Source organism: Schistocerca americana, chromosome 2, assembly GCF_021461395.2.
Source record: "Schistocerca americana isolate TAMUIC-IGC-003095 chromosome 2, iqSchAmer2.1, whole genome shotgun sequence".
NCBI classification, from domain to species: Eukaryota; Metazoa; Arthropoda; class Insecta; order Orthoptera; family Acrididae; genus Schistocerca; species Schistocerca americana.
The window spans coordinates 539,908,496-539,923,999 of NC_060120.1; the positions used below are offsets into that span (position 1 = coordinate 539,908,496).

The 15,504-nt window shown below is 43.9% G+C and overlaps 1 protein-coding gene across 1 annotated transcript in view; it reads left to right on the forward strand.

Annotated features, from left to right (window-relative positions):
* Positions 1-621: 621 nt before the first annotated feature.
* LOC124596164 overlaps positions 622-15,504 on the forward strand; it is a 59,854-nt gene continuing 44,971 nt past the window's right edge. The window contains exon 1 of the mRNA XM_047135200.1: positions 622-671. The gene's annotated coding sequence lies outside the window, so the exon portion shown is untranslated. The remainder of the gene's footprint in view (positions 672-15,504) is intronic.

Genomic DNA, 15,504 nt, shown 5'->3' on the forward strand with positions numbered 1-15,504 from the left:
TCTTTCAGATGTAGAACGACGACTACCAAATTTCGTGCCTGCATCTCGTGGTCGTGCGGTAGCGTTGTCGCTTCCCACGCCTGAGTTCCCGGGTTCGATTCCCGGCGGGGTCAGGGATTTTCTCTGCCCCGTGATGGCTGGGTGTTGTGTGCTGTCCTTAGGTTAGTTAGGTTTAAGTAGTTCTAAGTTCTAGGGGACTGATGACCGTAGAAGTTAAGTCCCATAGTTCTCAGAGCCATTTGGACCAGACTTACCAAATTTCGTTTATGTCGCACCATTCCCTCTTGGCGTTGCTATTTCCTTTTTCGTAAGTGTATATACCTGTTTCTTTTTCCTTTTTTTTCCAACACAGATTCTATTCTGTGAATGCATTCTGTCTTACTGAACTTCTCCTTTAATTACCGCCCACATCTTCGACGTGTGACTCATGAAGGTTAAAAACATTTCCACGCACGTTTTGAAGATAAATCTTTACCACTAGCTGTTAAAGGCCTGAGAAAAAGTAGCCCCATTATCACACGTTATATCACGCGATTTTTATCAGTGCGTAATATCAAACACACGCTCTGGGACAGGTCAGATATAACTGGATACGGACATATATATTGACAGATACACGCACGCTCGAAGTGTTGGCTGCGAGCTGGAGAACTGGTACCGTGTTCCCACAGGTAAGACACGGAAATTTGCGATCAATTTATGTTTATACAACTTCTTAGAAGTATCCATTGCAGATTGGTGTCATTGACTCCACAGTTTTCCCCACCTTTAATCTCAATTAAAATGTTGTAATTTCGAAAACGCCTCACAGCATGACTGTTTCTGTTATCTGTCGGGACACTGATGTAGAGTGTTGCGAAGAGGTTCTCACGCTGTGGGCCAACCATCTTCGTAAGCACAGCTTGTAAACTGGGCATGTTTTGAAAGTCGCTGAGAATGTTATGTCCTCAACAGGAATTTTACTTTATCAATAATAACTCTATATTGCAAACCAAACTCCACTAATTATTGCAAAACATGGATTAAATCATTTTCAGTTGCAGAGAATTTATTTTGATAGTACCTTCTGTTGTGAGCAGGCGAAGCAACTTTCGCCCGACCGCAACTGTGGGATCTTTGATTGCTCGGTGAGGGCGGCACATCAAACTAGAACATATGAGATATTAGTTCTCTTTATTACAAAAACGAATAACATGATTACATAAATGAATAACTTTGACACATTTCTTTGCCACAGGATTTCTGGGTAATTTACAACTGTCATGGACTAGCAAAGCATCACTTGAAGTACATATTAACTAACTGTTCACCTACAGTACAATGTTCCACCGTTAAATGAACAAGTCCATCAGAAATATTAGCTATCATGGTGGTCCTATACTGTGATATTGATTCACTCAGAAGAATATGAAGATGGTATCTGTTCTTTCGGACATGTCCGAAAGAACACATATCATCTTCATATAGTTCAGGCTAACCGGCCATTGACCTTCTTCTTGCGGATGCACACGTATTGCCCGAACTGTTATGGGACTCGGTAAGATTGTCTGCCGCTAGTAATGTGTGTAATGGGCAGGGACACTATGAATGTAGTGTGTGAACATTAAGTTGTGAATGTGGGTCTCACTGGGAGCGTGCAAGGGATAAGTCCCTGCAGTCACTATATCCTCTGTGTCCCCGGTGGCTCAGATGGCTAGAGCGTCTGCCATGTAAGCAGGAGATACGGGGTTCGAGTCCCGAACGGGCACACATTTTCAACTGTCCCCGTTGATGTATATCAACGCGTGTCGGCAGCGTAGGGTCTTTCAGCGGTGCGGTTCGTTTCTGGGATTAAACGAGCACCTACCTGTGAACTCGTTGCAGCAGATTGCCGGTAGGAAATCCGAGCAGAAGCCTACCGTACTGCGACTCGCACCAGACTGCATACAACATAACTATTCCTAGAATCGGCAAAAGGTCTTAATTTTGAATGAAAGGTGAAAATACTGGCAAAACCTTGGTATGTTCTGAAGTCCAGAATTACACGTTCACAGCCAAGCCCGTGGTAATCCTAACACAGTCATGCACAAACCCTTTCATTCACGTTAGCAAGTTCATGGTAACGTATTTCCCGAAATCTGAACAGCTACTAAGAACGGATTTTTCTTAAATGAAAATGCTCGCCATACTATTAAGTTTATCAGTGTCTAAAGAACTTCAGTTTTTAGTCACCAACCAGCTCTATATGCCACGCGGAATTACTGTCTTTTCTCGTATACAAAATTACTTAAAATCCGTACTTTTAAAAAAAAACGGAATAAATATGCCATCACTTTAAACCACTTCTGAGGTATATAACCCAAATAAAAGCGGCAAACTGTAACTTCTTTCGGAGCTCACACTACACACGACCATACCATTGAAAGGGTGGGCTCCGACTACTTAGACTGCTGTAAGCATTCTCTATCTCCAAGAGAAAAAACGCGCGAACAATACTCCTTTCTGATTGGTCAGTTTTCTTTAAGGCCAATACAAAAATATTATTCTCCCGCGTTAGTCCGCGCTTTTCAAGACTAACCAATCAACAAATAACACATTATCCAATGGTACTTCTTCTCGAAATAAATATTTAACATTCTGATATTTTATTCATACTAAATGATCCTGTAACGAAGCGCGCTGCTCTCCGTTGGATCTTCTCTACTTCTTCTATCAACCCTATCTGGTACGGATCCCACACTGGTGAGCTGTGTTCAAGCAGTGGGCGAACAAGTGTACTGTAACCTACTTCATTTGTTTTCGGACTGCATTTCCTTAGGATTCTTCCAATGAGTCTCAGTCTGGCATCTGCTTTACCGACGATCAACTTTATGTGATCATTCCATTTTAAATCACTCCTAATGCCTACTCCCAGATAATTTATGGAATTAACTGCTTCCAGTTGATGACCTGCTATATTGTGGCTAAATGATAAGGGATATTTCTTTCTATGTATTCGCAGCACATTGCACTTGTCTACATTGAGATTCAATTGCCATTCCCTGCACCATGCGTCAATTCGCTGCAGATCCTCCCGCATTTCAGTACAATTTTCCATTGTTACAACCTCTCGATACACCACAGCATCATCTGCAAAAAGCCTCAGTCAACTTCCGATGTTATCCACAAGGTCATTTATGTATATTGTGAATAGCAACGGTCCTACGACACTCCCCTACGGCACACCTGAAATCACTCTTACTTCGGAAGACTTCTCTCCATTGAGAATGCCATGCTACGTTCTGTTATCTAGGAACTCTTCAATCCAATCACACAATTGGTCTGATAGTCCATATGCTCTTACTTTGTTCATTAAACGACTGTGGGGAACTGTATCGAACGCCTTGCGGAAGTCAAGAAACACGGCATCTTCCTGGGAACCCATGTCTACGGCCCTCTGAGTCTCGTGGACGAATAGCGCGAGCTGAGTTTCACACGATCGTCTTTTTCGAAACCCATGCTGATTCCTACAGAGTAGATTTCTAGTCTCCAGAAAAGCCATTAGCCCGCATCTCGTGGTCGTGCGGTAGCGTTCTCGCTTCCCACGCCCGGGTTCCCGGGTTCCATTCCCGGCGGGGTCAGGGATTTTCTCTGCCTCGTGATGGCTGGGTGTTGTGTGCTGTCCTTAGGTTAGTTAGGTTTAAGTAGTTCTAAGTTCTAGGGGACTGATGACCATAGATGTTAAGTCCCATAGTGCTCAGAGCCATTTGAACCATTTGAAAAGCCATTATACTCGAACATAATACGTGTTCTAAAATTCTACAACTGATCGACTGTTTTCGGACTGCATTTCCTTAGGGTTCTTCCAATGAATCTCAGTCTGGCTACAACTCAATTTGAAACGCGCGCCAAAAACACAACAACCAATCAGAGACTGTGCTCGACATCTATTGAGCATCCCAGAGTGCCACAGAGAGCATCCCAGAGTGCCCCAGAGAGCTACAACACTAAGAAGAATCGCTTCTCGGCTTTTGGCAAGATCAATGTGTAGTATTTGTGGCCCTTAAAAGGGCCGTTTGTTGAGAACTGCTTTCAGTGATTGTAGATGGTACAATCACCAACAATGCGACAATCTTCCAAAGAAAAAGGACCACTAACCTTCACCCATAAGTGAAGTAATAATAATTTACCCTAATAATAAAAATAAGGTAATAAGGGATTATTCTGCAACACAGGCACTAGTAATACTAGGTCCTGTGTTGCTCAGAAAACAGGATTAGTTAAGGTCTATTTTAATTACTGACAGCTAAAGCTGTACAGGAAGTCCTTATCAACGCGATTGCGCAACCGGAAGTGAATTTTCGAGCAACAAACAGACAAGTTGTTTTCGTCGTCGCCGGCGAATGCTGGTTTACAAATCACTTGTCAATGTGGACGGCACTCTTGGTGCTTCGACATCTTCTGGTAAGGGTAAAAAGAACGAACTAAGGGGAGTAGGTAAAACTACTCTAATTTGTTCTTATTCATGGACCTACTTTATTTTGTGGTGCGAAGTTAAATTTTTCTCTAATGAAAGTTTCTTCTTCTTCCAGTTTGGGTAACGGATGGATAACAGTTGCTTTCGTTGCTTGTAACAATGCAGGGAGAGCCGGTTTGGAATCCTTTGAAACTCGTGAAATCTTGGCTTACCGTACTATACCTGTTTCTGAGATTATTATTGCTAGTGAGGGTTCGTACCTTCTGCCGCACGGGAGTTTGTCTTTGTCTTGTCGTAGACGTTGTAAGATAAATTCGGATTGTAGTATTCACTTATGGGTGAAGGCTAGTGGCTCTTCTTCTTTGGAAGATTGTCGCATTGTTGGTATGAAATGAAATGAAATGTCGTGTGGCTAGGGCCTCCCGTCGGGTAGACCGTTCGCCTGGTGCAGGTCTTTCGATTTGACGCCACTTCGGCGACCTGCGCGTCGATGGGGATGAAATGATGATCTATAATCGTTGAAAGCAGTTCTCAACAACAGGTCTATAGCTCTGCACATCTGTTCGACGTCCCTTCTTGAAAACGGGGATGACCTGTGCCCTTTTCCAATCCTTTGGAACGCTACGCTCTTCTAGAGACCTACGGTACACCGCTGCAAGAAGGGGGGCAAGTTCCTTTGCGTACTCTGTGTAAAATCGAACTGGTATCCCAACAGGTCCGGCGGCCTTTCATATTTTGGGTGATTTTAATTGTTTCTCTATCCCTCTGTCGTCTATTTCGATGTCTACCAATTTGTCATCTGTGAGACAATCTAGAGAAGGAACTGCAGTGCAGTCTTCCTCTGTGAAACAGCTTTGGAAAAAGACGTTTAGTATTTCGGCCTTTAGTCTGTCATCCTCTGTTTCAGTACCATTTTGGTCACAGAGCGTCTGGACATTTTGTTTTGATCCACCTACCGCTTTGACATAAGACCAAAATTTCTTAGGATTTTCTACCAAGTCAGTACATAGAACTTTATTTTCGAATTCATTGAACGCCTCTCGCATAGCCCTCCTCACACTACATCTCGCTTCGCGTAATTTTTGTTTGTCTGCAAGGCTTTGGCTATATTTATATTTGCTGTGAAGTTCCCTTTGCTTCCGCAGCAGCTTTCTAACTCGGTTGTTGTACCACGGTGGCTGTTTTCCATCTCTTACGATCTTGCTTGGCACATACTCATCTAATGCATATTGTACGATGGTTTTGAACTTTGTCTTACTTTTAAGAAGACAGATGAAAGATGTCTGAAGGACTCGAAAGTATCTCGTTTTTGTTTCGTAAAAAGGACGAACGAAAATATATCATTGATATTACTACATCGAGATTGGAGAAGTTTTTCATAATACTCAATTTAATCACCGAAAAATAATACGTTATGCAGTGCACATGTCACATAGAGTAACTGTTTCTTTACATTTATATGTATGCTCTTCAAGCTACTTTCCGTACCACTGTCACTTTCCCCCGTTACCTGTTCCAGCAGAGAATGGTCTACTGTAAGAACGATTGTTGGTAAGCCTCCAAGTTAGCTCGAATCTCTCTGATTTTATCTTCATCGTCTTTTCGCGAGATATATGTAGGTGGAAGCAACATATTGGTTGACTTTGCTAGGTAGGTGTGCTCTCGGAATTGTAACAGCAAGTCACACCGAGATTCACAGCGTCTGCCACTGTCTCTGTGACGATTTCGCGCTTATTAAATGAACTCGTGATTAAACGCACTGACACCATCGTTACTTCACTTCCTGAGGATTCTTCCAAACAATCTGTTTTGCCCCTGCCTTAACTGCGATTAGTTTCATGTAGACTTTCTACTTTAGTCTAAATGGCTCCCTGTGTATACTCCCAGATATTAAATGGATGTTACCTTTGTTTCACTGATTGTCCTGCAACTGTGCAATCACTATTGCCTATTTATGTGACACACGCTGTATTTGTTTTTCAAGGATCAGCTGCCAATCCCTGCACTAAGCTTCGATCCTCTGCAGGTCTTCCTGCATTTTTCTACAGTTTTCTACTGTTTCGACCTCTTTGTACGCTTATAACAGTGTCATCCGCAAACAACCTCCTGACGCTTCCAACGTTATCAACGAGGTCATTTATGCACCGGTCGTCCAAAAAGGTGTGTCAATTGTGACAGCCGTGGATGGTCTCCCCGACCATCGTAAATCGTGGAGCTCCGCCGAACTGCCTTCTGGTGACCTCACCCTCCATGCCCGGCGACTAATTGTACGTCTCTCGATAGCAGATGCTCCATAGACTTTGCACAACCGTTTGTGAATATTCCTCGCAGTTTTATTTCTCTGCAGCGAGAAATTCAATGGCGGCACGTTGGTTGTAACGTACATCACCTACAGAAGCCATTTTGAAACTGTCCTGCAGCTACGCTATCTGTCGGAAGTGACTGAAACTTGGCGCGCTCACTCAGTAGACTTCAAATAACACATACGTAACGTTACGCATTCGCAGCATTGTTTTCGGCTCAGAAAAAAATGCGCTGCATTACTTTCTCGACAACCCTCGTACATGCGCTGATAAATAAAGTTCTGACCATGAGCCTAGAGCGCTTGCCCTATATAATCTCCCATACTGTTTTATAATTCATTCCCTTTCAAAACATTCTAATAACAATGAAGAGGCTGTAATGTGTGAACACTTGTAATATGTGAACACTTTTGAACGACACAATTTATTCCACCTTAAATTCAAGTATCACGCCCCTACTTGTTCTGATTGCACTAACACTACAACTGCAATTAACCATCTATCACGAGCTTGTATGAGTTTTCCATTGCTGATTCATTACTGTGTGATCGCATTTTCATTACACAACAAATCCTCCGATACAGAATTTATCCTGAGCTTCAAAATCATTATTTTTAGCAACGATCACTTTGCTTCCACACAAATGCTTTCTACTCAGATTACGGCACTAATCTTTTCACAAAATAATTCACTTTTTTGCGGTAAGCGCAGGCACTCGGCAGCTGCCGTGCAAGCATGCAGCTCGACTAACTCACTCCTTTGCGCCATGAGACCTGCAGGCCTCAACTTCTGCCTTCTAAAACTATATGGCGCCCCCGTCAGCGACATTGCTGCGCTGGATCGAAGAAGCGTAAAGGTCGATTCGATCCTTCAAGTATAGCGTCGATATCGGTACACTTACAAAGTCATTAAAGGCTTGGAGCAAATACTGACAGCTGGCTTCCAAAATTAGTAAATGTAATTTAATACGAGAAAATAGACAAAATTACACGATACTAGGCCGCTGGTGCATCATTTGAAAAGAGGCGAAACTACGACACTACATGCTTCCCGTTAGCAACTGTCCTGTTTGTGTGTTGCTTGGAACGCAGAAGGCGAGCGCCTGTGTGTGCTGCTACGAGCAGTGCACTTCCGCGCGGTACCCGCAGTAGTTCAATGCGTACAGTTTCTTTCGCTATGTTGGTTTTGGTTTTTTTTGGGGAAGGAGACCAGACAGCGTGGTCATCGGTCTCATCGGATTAGGGAAGGATTGGGAAGGAAGTCGGCCGTGCCCTTTCAGAGGAACCATCCCGGCATTTGCCTGGAGTGATTTAGGGAAATCACGGAAAACCTAAATCAGGATGGCCGGACGCGGGATTGAACCGTCGTCCTCCCGAATGCGAGTCCAGTGTCTAACCACTGCGCCACCCCGCTCGGTTTTCGCTATGTTCGCTAGGAAACTAGTTGAGATGTACTTGCATTCACTCACACTAACAATTCCTGTCGGTTTCGAAATCGACTGTCGTTAACAAGGCGTGAGACACGCCTGCAGTCCTTATTGGTTAGGATCGTTTTACGGCATGTGTTCCTTATCGTGTTACGTGGCTAAGAATGGTACTGCATTGCTTGTAGCCACGTTGCACGGTCCTCGTTGATACACCAACAAATCGGCCACCTTAATGGTGTTGCCCGGGGCATATTCAAATAGGACTGCTCCTTTCTGTCACGTCTATCCATCTTGATGCACTGATTCCATACAAACGACAACCACACACACACACACACACATACACACACACACACACACACACACACACACACACAGGTGCGCGCGCGCGCGCGCGCGAGATGTAGCGTCACATGACCACCTAGTAAAGGTTCTCCACCATCTACAGAGCTCCCGAGCGATAAGGGTGCTTTTTTTAAATGGTGACTAATACGAGGGGCGTTCAACAAGCAATGCAACACATTTTTTCTCTGCCAGTTACTGTCGAAAAAATGCGGAATTCGTTGTGGGATACCGTGGAGTATATCCGCCCCAACCCCTGTATCTCCATGGAGTTCCCATCGTTGGCTGTGTTATAGGTAACCTTCAAAATGGCGTCTGTAACTGATGTGCGTACCAAGCGGACAGCTGTCATTGAGTTTCCTTTGGCGGGAAACCAGAACATCGCAGATATTCAGAGGCGCTTGCAGCATGTCTACGGAGACCTGGCAGTGAACAAAAGCACAATGAGTCGTTGGGCGAGGCGTCTGTCATCATCGCAACAAGATCTCACAAACCTGTCCGATTTCCCGAGTGCCGGCCAGCAGCACACAGCAGTAGCTTCTGCAGCGTTGGAATATGCGGACTGTCTCATTCGAGCTGATAGACGGATCACAATCAAACACCTCGCTGCTCAACTGGACATTTCTGTTGGTAATGCCGCGCGGGGTTAGCCGAGTGGTCTAAGGTACTGCAGTCATGGACTGTGAGGCTGGTCCCGGTGGAGGTTCGAGTCCTCCCTCGGGCATGGGTGTGCGTGAAGAAAAATTTCAACGCCGCACCCTCAGTCGCTAAAGTTATGGTGACGGTCTTCTAGGATTCTGAAGGGGTTTAATGTCCTCGTGGTGCAATTATCAACCCTGAAGTACGAGGGTCACTCCAAAAGAAATGCACACTATCTTTGTAAAAATACAGTTTTCATTCTGCATGTGTGAAAGCTTTACAGTGTGTAGATACATCCTTCCTGCTTCTTTTCAAACTTAGTTCAACCTGTTCCCGTGCGTGGCGCCGTCACAGCATGTCTTCAAGATGGCTGCTAGACTTGACGTTCGTCAGAAGCAACGTGCTGTCATAGAATTCCCGTGCTATGAAAACGAGACAGTGGGAAACATCCACAAGAGGTTGAAAAAGGTGTATGGAGATGTTGCTGTCGATCGCAATACAGTTAGTCGGTGCGCAAGCAGGTTACGTGATGAAAGCGGGCACGGCAATATTGAGGATTGTCCTCGCAGCGGCAGGCCTCGTACTGCACACACTCTAGACAATGTGCAGAGAGTTAACGAATCGGTGACTGCTGAAAGACGCATCAGAGTGAAAGAATTGTCACGCTACGTTGGGAGAGGGGAAGGAAGTGTTTGCAGAATACTGAAAGTGTTGGCGTTAAAAAAGGTTTGTGCCAGGTGGGTTCCCAGGATGCTGACAGTGGCTCACAAAGAAACAAGAAAAACGGTATGCAGCGAACTTTTGGAGCAGTACGAGAATGGTGGAGATGAATTTTTTGGAAGAATTGTGATAGGTGATGAAACATGGCTCCACCATTTTTCACCAGAGGCGAAGAGGCTTTCAGTGGAGTGGCATCATGCAAATTCACCCAAGAAAAAAATTGAAAACCACACCTTCTGCTGGAAAAGTTATGGCTACGGTGTTTTTCGATTCCAAAGGACTCTTGCTTTTGGACATCATGCCAAGTGGAACCACCATAAAATGCATATGTGACGACACTGAAGAAACTTCAAGCTCGACTGAGCCGTGTTCGACCACATCGGCAAAAGCAGGATGTTTTGCTGTTGCACGACAATGCACAGCCACATGTCAGTCAAAAAACCATGGAAGCGATCACAAAACTCGGATGGACAACACTGAAACACCCGCCTTACAGTCCTGACCTGGCTCCATGTGACTATCATCTCTTTGGGAAACTGAAAGACTCTCTTCGTGGAACAAGGTTTGAAGATGATGACTCCCTTGTGCACGCTGCCAAACTGTGGCTCCAACAGGTTGGTCCAGAAGTTTACCGTGCGGGTATACAGGCGCTGGTTCCAAGATGGCGTAAGGCAGTTGAGAGGGATGGAAATTATGTGAAGAAATGAAAATATTGTTCCTAAAGGATGTATCTACACAGTGTAAAACTTTCAAACGTGTAAAATAAAAGATGGACTTTAAAAAAATAGTGTGCATTTCTTTTGGAGTGACCCTCGTATATGGTGCTTCGTTGGCTGTTCTTCATCCGCCCTACAGCGTGGATCTCATACCTTATGACTCCCATCTGTTTGGCCCAATGGAGGATGCAGGGAAGCAGTATGCAGATGATGGGGACGTTATTGATACCGGCCGGTGTGGCCGAGCGGTTCTAGGCGCTTCAGTCTGGAACCGCGCGACTGCTACGGTCGCAGGTTCGAATCCTGCCTTGGGCATGGATGTGTGTGATGTCTTTAGGTTGGTTAGGTTTAAGTAGTTCTAAGTTCTAGGGGACTGATGACCTAAGATGTTAAGTCCCATAGTTCTCAGAGCCATTTGAACCATTTTTGACGCTATTGATGCAGGAAGACCTTGGCTCCGACGTAGGCCAGTAGAGTGCTACCATGCGGACATACAGGCCCTGCCAGTGAAGTCGCAGTGAACGGAGATTCTCTTGAGGGTTTTCTAGCCGAAAGAGTGGGAATAATATGACGTAGTGGAATCCTGAAAAAGCCAACCTGCTTTCGGAAGAAAATGTGTTGTATCACTCATTGAACGCCCCTCGCATGTCGCCCAGTGGGCTGGGATTGCCAGAATGCTAGAAGGTCTTTGGAGAATAGCTGCTTATTTAACAAATTCAACACTGTTGTCTCTACTCGTTGACTGTGTAGGTGAACTGGCGATTTTCTAGAAAATTTAAAGAGTAATTAGACAATAGTAAGCATCTGAGAGGCATACATCTAGCATCATTTTAAACACCGTATCTTATAGATTAGGTTATACTTGCTTATGTATATATTGACATCACTACTGGTGTATTAACGTTGCCAAAAATATAAAAAAACTCCCTCCCGCTCCCCACCCCCCCACCCCCCACCCTCCTGGAAATGAGTTTGACATCTGCTAACATAGATTTCAAGTAGAAATTGAAACAAAAATATAACTTCACAAGTACATATTTATTTAATATTTTATGACAAAAAATTATGACATATAAATGAAACATAATTTACTTCCAAATAGTAGTATTGAAAACGCAAGAGCCCAGCATTTCAGTCTTTGTGGCTTGATAATTACGCTTTCTTTCCTTATCTGTTTAACAGTCTCTTTCTTTCCTCGGTCAGAGCAAACTTCATACAGCAGGATGCGGCGTTTGTTGTGTTGGCTTTTCCGGAAAATGGCATCCAGGATCTGCCTGGCCTGTGGTTGGTGTTGATCCCAGTGATTGAATGATCGACTGTCTCCTCTCGCAGCTACCAAGTGCATTCTATCTTTTTTTATAAATCCCACTAGAGGTATCTTCTATTTGGTGACATTTTTGTACAAAACAAAACCATTCACAGTAGAATTAGGAAAATTTGAAAGAAAACTTCTTTCTACCACCTTACTGTTTTGCTAAGGCATGGGTAGCAGCTGCAACGCTGATTGACGCAGTCTGCACCAGTCTTGTTCACGCTATTCTCTACGAGACTGTTTGCCTTTAGTGTTCCTGTAAAACCTCCTTTTGAAGGCACAGTTCTCTGGTGGTTGCGTGACGTTTTGTGGTGAGGCGATGTACGTCACGTTTATTTTTCCATTTGAGCGCAAGAACAGGGTCCATCCTCAAAAAAAAAAAAAAAAAAAAAAAAAGAAGCTTTCTTGTTTGGAAGCTTGTTGGTAGGCGCTTTCTGTTCCTCATGATTGTTCAGACAGCTAGTGTCTGATGTTCCTATAACATGTTCAGTAAAGGCACACAAAGTTCGCCTCAAGTTGGAAGGTGGTCCAATTTTCAACCGTTCTGCGCACTCCAATGGCCGCTGGCAGCCAATAATACACTACTGGGGCCATTAAAATTGCTACACCAAGAAGAAATGCAGATGATAAACGGATATTCATTGGACAAATATATTATACTAGAACTGACATGTGATTACATTTTCACGCAATTTGGGTGCATAGATACTGATAAATCAGTACCCAGAACAACCACCTCTGGCCGTAATAACGGCCTTCATACGCCTGGGAATTAAGTCAAACAGATCTTGGATGACATGTACTGGTACAGCTGTCCATGCAGCTTCAACACGATACCACAGTTCATCAAGAGTAGTGACTGTTGTATTGTGACGAGCCAGGTGCTCGGCCGCCATGACCAGTCGTTTTCAATCGGTGAGAGATCTGGAGAATCTGCTGGCCAGGGCAGCAGTCGAACATTTTCTGTATCCACAAAGGCCCGCACAGGACCTGCAACACGCGCTCGTGCATTATCCTGCTGAAATGTAGGGTTTCGCAGGGATCGAATGAAGGATAGAGCCACGGGTCGTAACACATCTGAAATGTAACGTTCACTGTTCAAAGTGCCGTCAATGCGAACAAGAGGTGACCGAGACGTGTAGCCAATGGCACTCCATACCATCACGCCGGGTGATACGCCAGTATGGCGGTGACGTATATGCGCTTCCAATGTGCGTTCATCGCGATGCCGCCAAACACGGATGCGACCATTATAATGCTGTAAACAGAACCTGGATTCATCCCAAAAAATGAAGTTTTTGCCATTCGTGCACCCAGGTTCGTCGTTGAGTATACCATCGCAGGCGCTCCTGTCCGTGATGCAGCGTCAAGGGTAACCGCAGCCATGGTCTCCGAGCTGATAGTCCATGCTGTTGCAAACGTCGTCGAACTGTTCGTGCAGATAGTCGTTGTCTTGCAAACGTCCCCATCTGTTGACTCAGGGATCGAGACGTGGCAGCACGATCCGTTACAGCCATGCGGATAAGATGCCTGCCATCTCGACTGCTAGTGATACGAGGCCGTTGCGATCCAGCACGGCGTTCCGTATTACCCTCCTGAACCCACCGATTCCATATTCTGCTAACAGTCATTGGATCTCGACCAACGCAAGCAGCAATGTCGCGATACGATAAACCGCAATCGTTATAGGCTGCAATCCGACCTTTATCAAAGTCGGAAACGTTATGGTACGCATTTCTCCTCCTTACACGAGGCATCACAACAACGTTTCACCAGGCAACGCCGAACAACTGCTGTTTGTGTATGAGAAATCAGTTGGAAACTTTTCTCTTGTCAGCACTGGCGCCAACCTTGTATGAACGCTCTGAAAAGCTAATCATTTGCATATCACAGCATCTTCTTCCTGTCAGTTAAATTTCGCGTCTGTAGCACGTCATCTTCGTGGTGTAGCAATTTTAATGGCCAGTTGCGTATTCATTCTCTTTCCAAGCGGCTAGACAGCAAAAAATCTCGCTCCTACATGCTGCACTGTTGCCTTCCTTTACGAGAACTGAATTATGCAACTTCTAGTTTTTTTTCTTTTTTGTTTTAGCGGTATAAGTGTGAATGTGTATCTGTAAATGTTTAAGTGCGATTTAAAAAAAAAAAAAAGCCAGGTGACGGCAATAAATGTGAAGCGCTTCACAAGCGGGCGAGGGGGATTATTTATCGCAGTTATAACTTTTTCAGACATGAATTTGAAAGCAACTCTCCTACTGTTGACATTTGAAGACACAAGAACGGACTCCAGAAACATGTTGTGTCGGCAAGAGAACTGTAAAGAGAATTATAAACGAAAGTGTCAGAGCTGCAGGAACCATACAAAACGTGGGTTTCATGTCACCTGGAAAGCATCTAAATCGCAAGGATGGTTTTAACAACGATGTTTTAAAGTGCTCCATGTGAATGATGAATCCCCAACATCACAAAATCGTGTCACAATTATGCAGGAGGAGATTAGCTTCAATGGTAAGCGCATTGTCAATGTAAAGAATTTTAAAAGACGTTGGTTCCTGATATGCGTATTAGGAAGAGAGTTTTTAGTTCAAAGAAATGACATAGGTGCAGCACAAACTACATCAGATATAAAGATTCACAATACAAGAGGTGGAGGTAGTTCAACAGTGTATTGTTTTGATGAAACATGGGCCAATTAGAATCATTCCAGGAAGATCTGCTGGAAAATGAGTGATGGTACTGGCGGTTTTAAAGTTTTCACAGGAATAGGTTCTCAGATAACTATTCTGCATGCTGACTCTTCTTCTGGTTTTGTTTCTGAGAGTACGAGTAATCTTGTACTCACATGTAAGAAAAACAGCAGTGAATACCATTCAGAAATGGACGCTGTCAGTTTCGTGACGTGATTCACAAATCTTGTCATACCTTGCTTCGAAGTCGGTCATCGCCAGTTATAATTCAACTGTCACAGAGAAAACACCAAGTATGAACACCAGAAAAGCGGCAAGTTTTCCCTGGCTTAAAAAATAAATACATTAAGCACAGTATAAATAAGATTCCTGCTGATCTCCTGTAGCTCGTTAACTTATACAAGTCACATGACAAAACGTACAAACTTGACTTCCTTGCACGTGAATGGAGTCACTCAGTTTTGCGTTTTCTTATGTGTTACTGTCAGTGTTGCCCTATGGAATTAATTTTGGCAAAGGATAAGGCTACTTGGAAGAATAAAAGTTCATGATAACGTCCACTGAATCACTTGTGCATGAGGTAATAGACAACATCCCACCTGTGGCATAGGTACAGTCTGTGCGGCATGCTGAAAAGAATAATTTGACTGGGAGGTGATGATGGATATAAGCCTTGAACCTATCATCGTAAATTTATAATCAAATTGTTCGGAAACAGACTCAAGTAGAAGTGGGGGTGGTATTACGATGCAGAATTTGGAACAAAGTAATAATATTTCTTACTTTTAAAGACACATGGTTTATAAATGAGTTTGTCAACATATCAGTTGCATACATAATAATGCGGACTTCCTAGCCTTTTTGATTAGGACTTTGTATTCTTTGAATTATGCAGACTATAAAGTTCAACTTATTTCCCAAGGA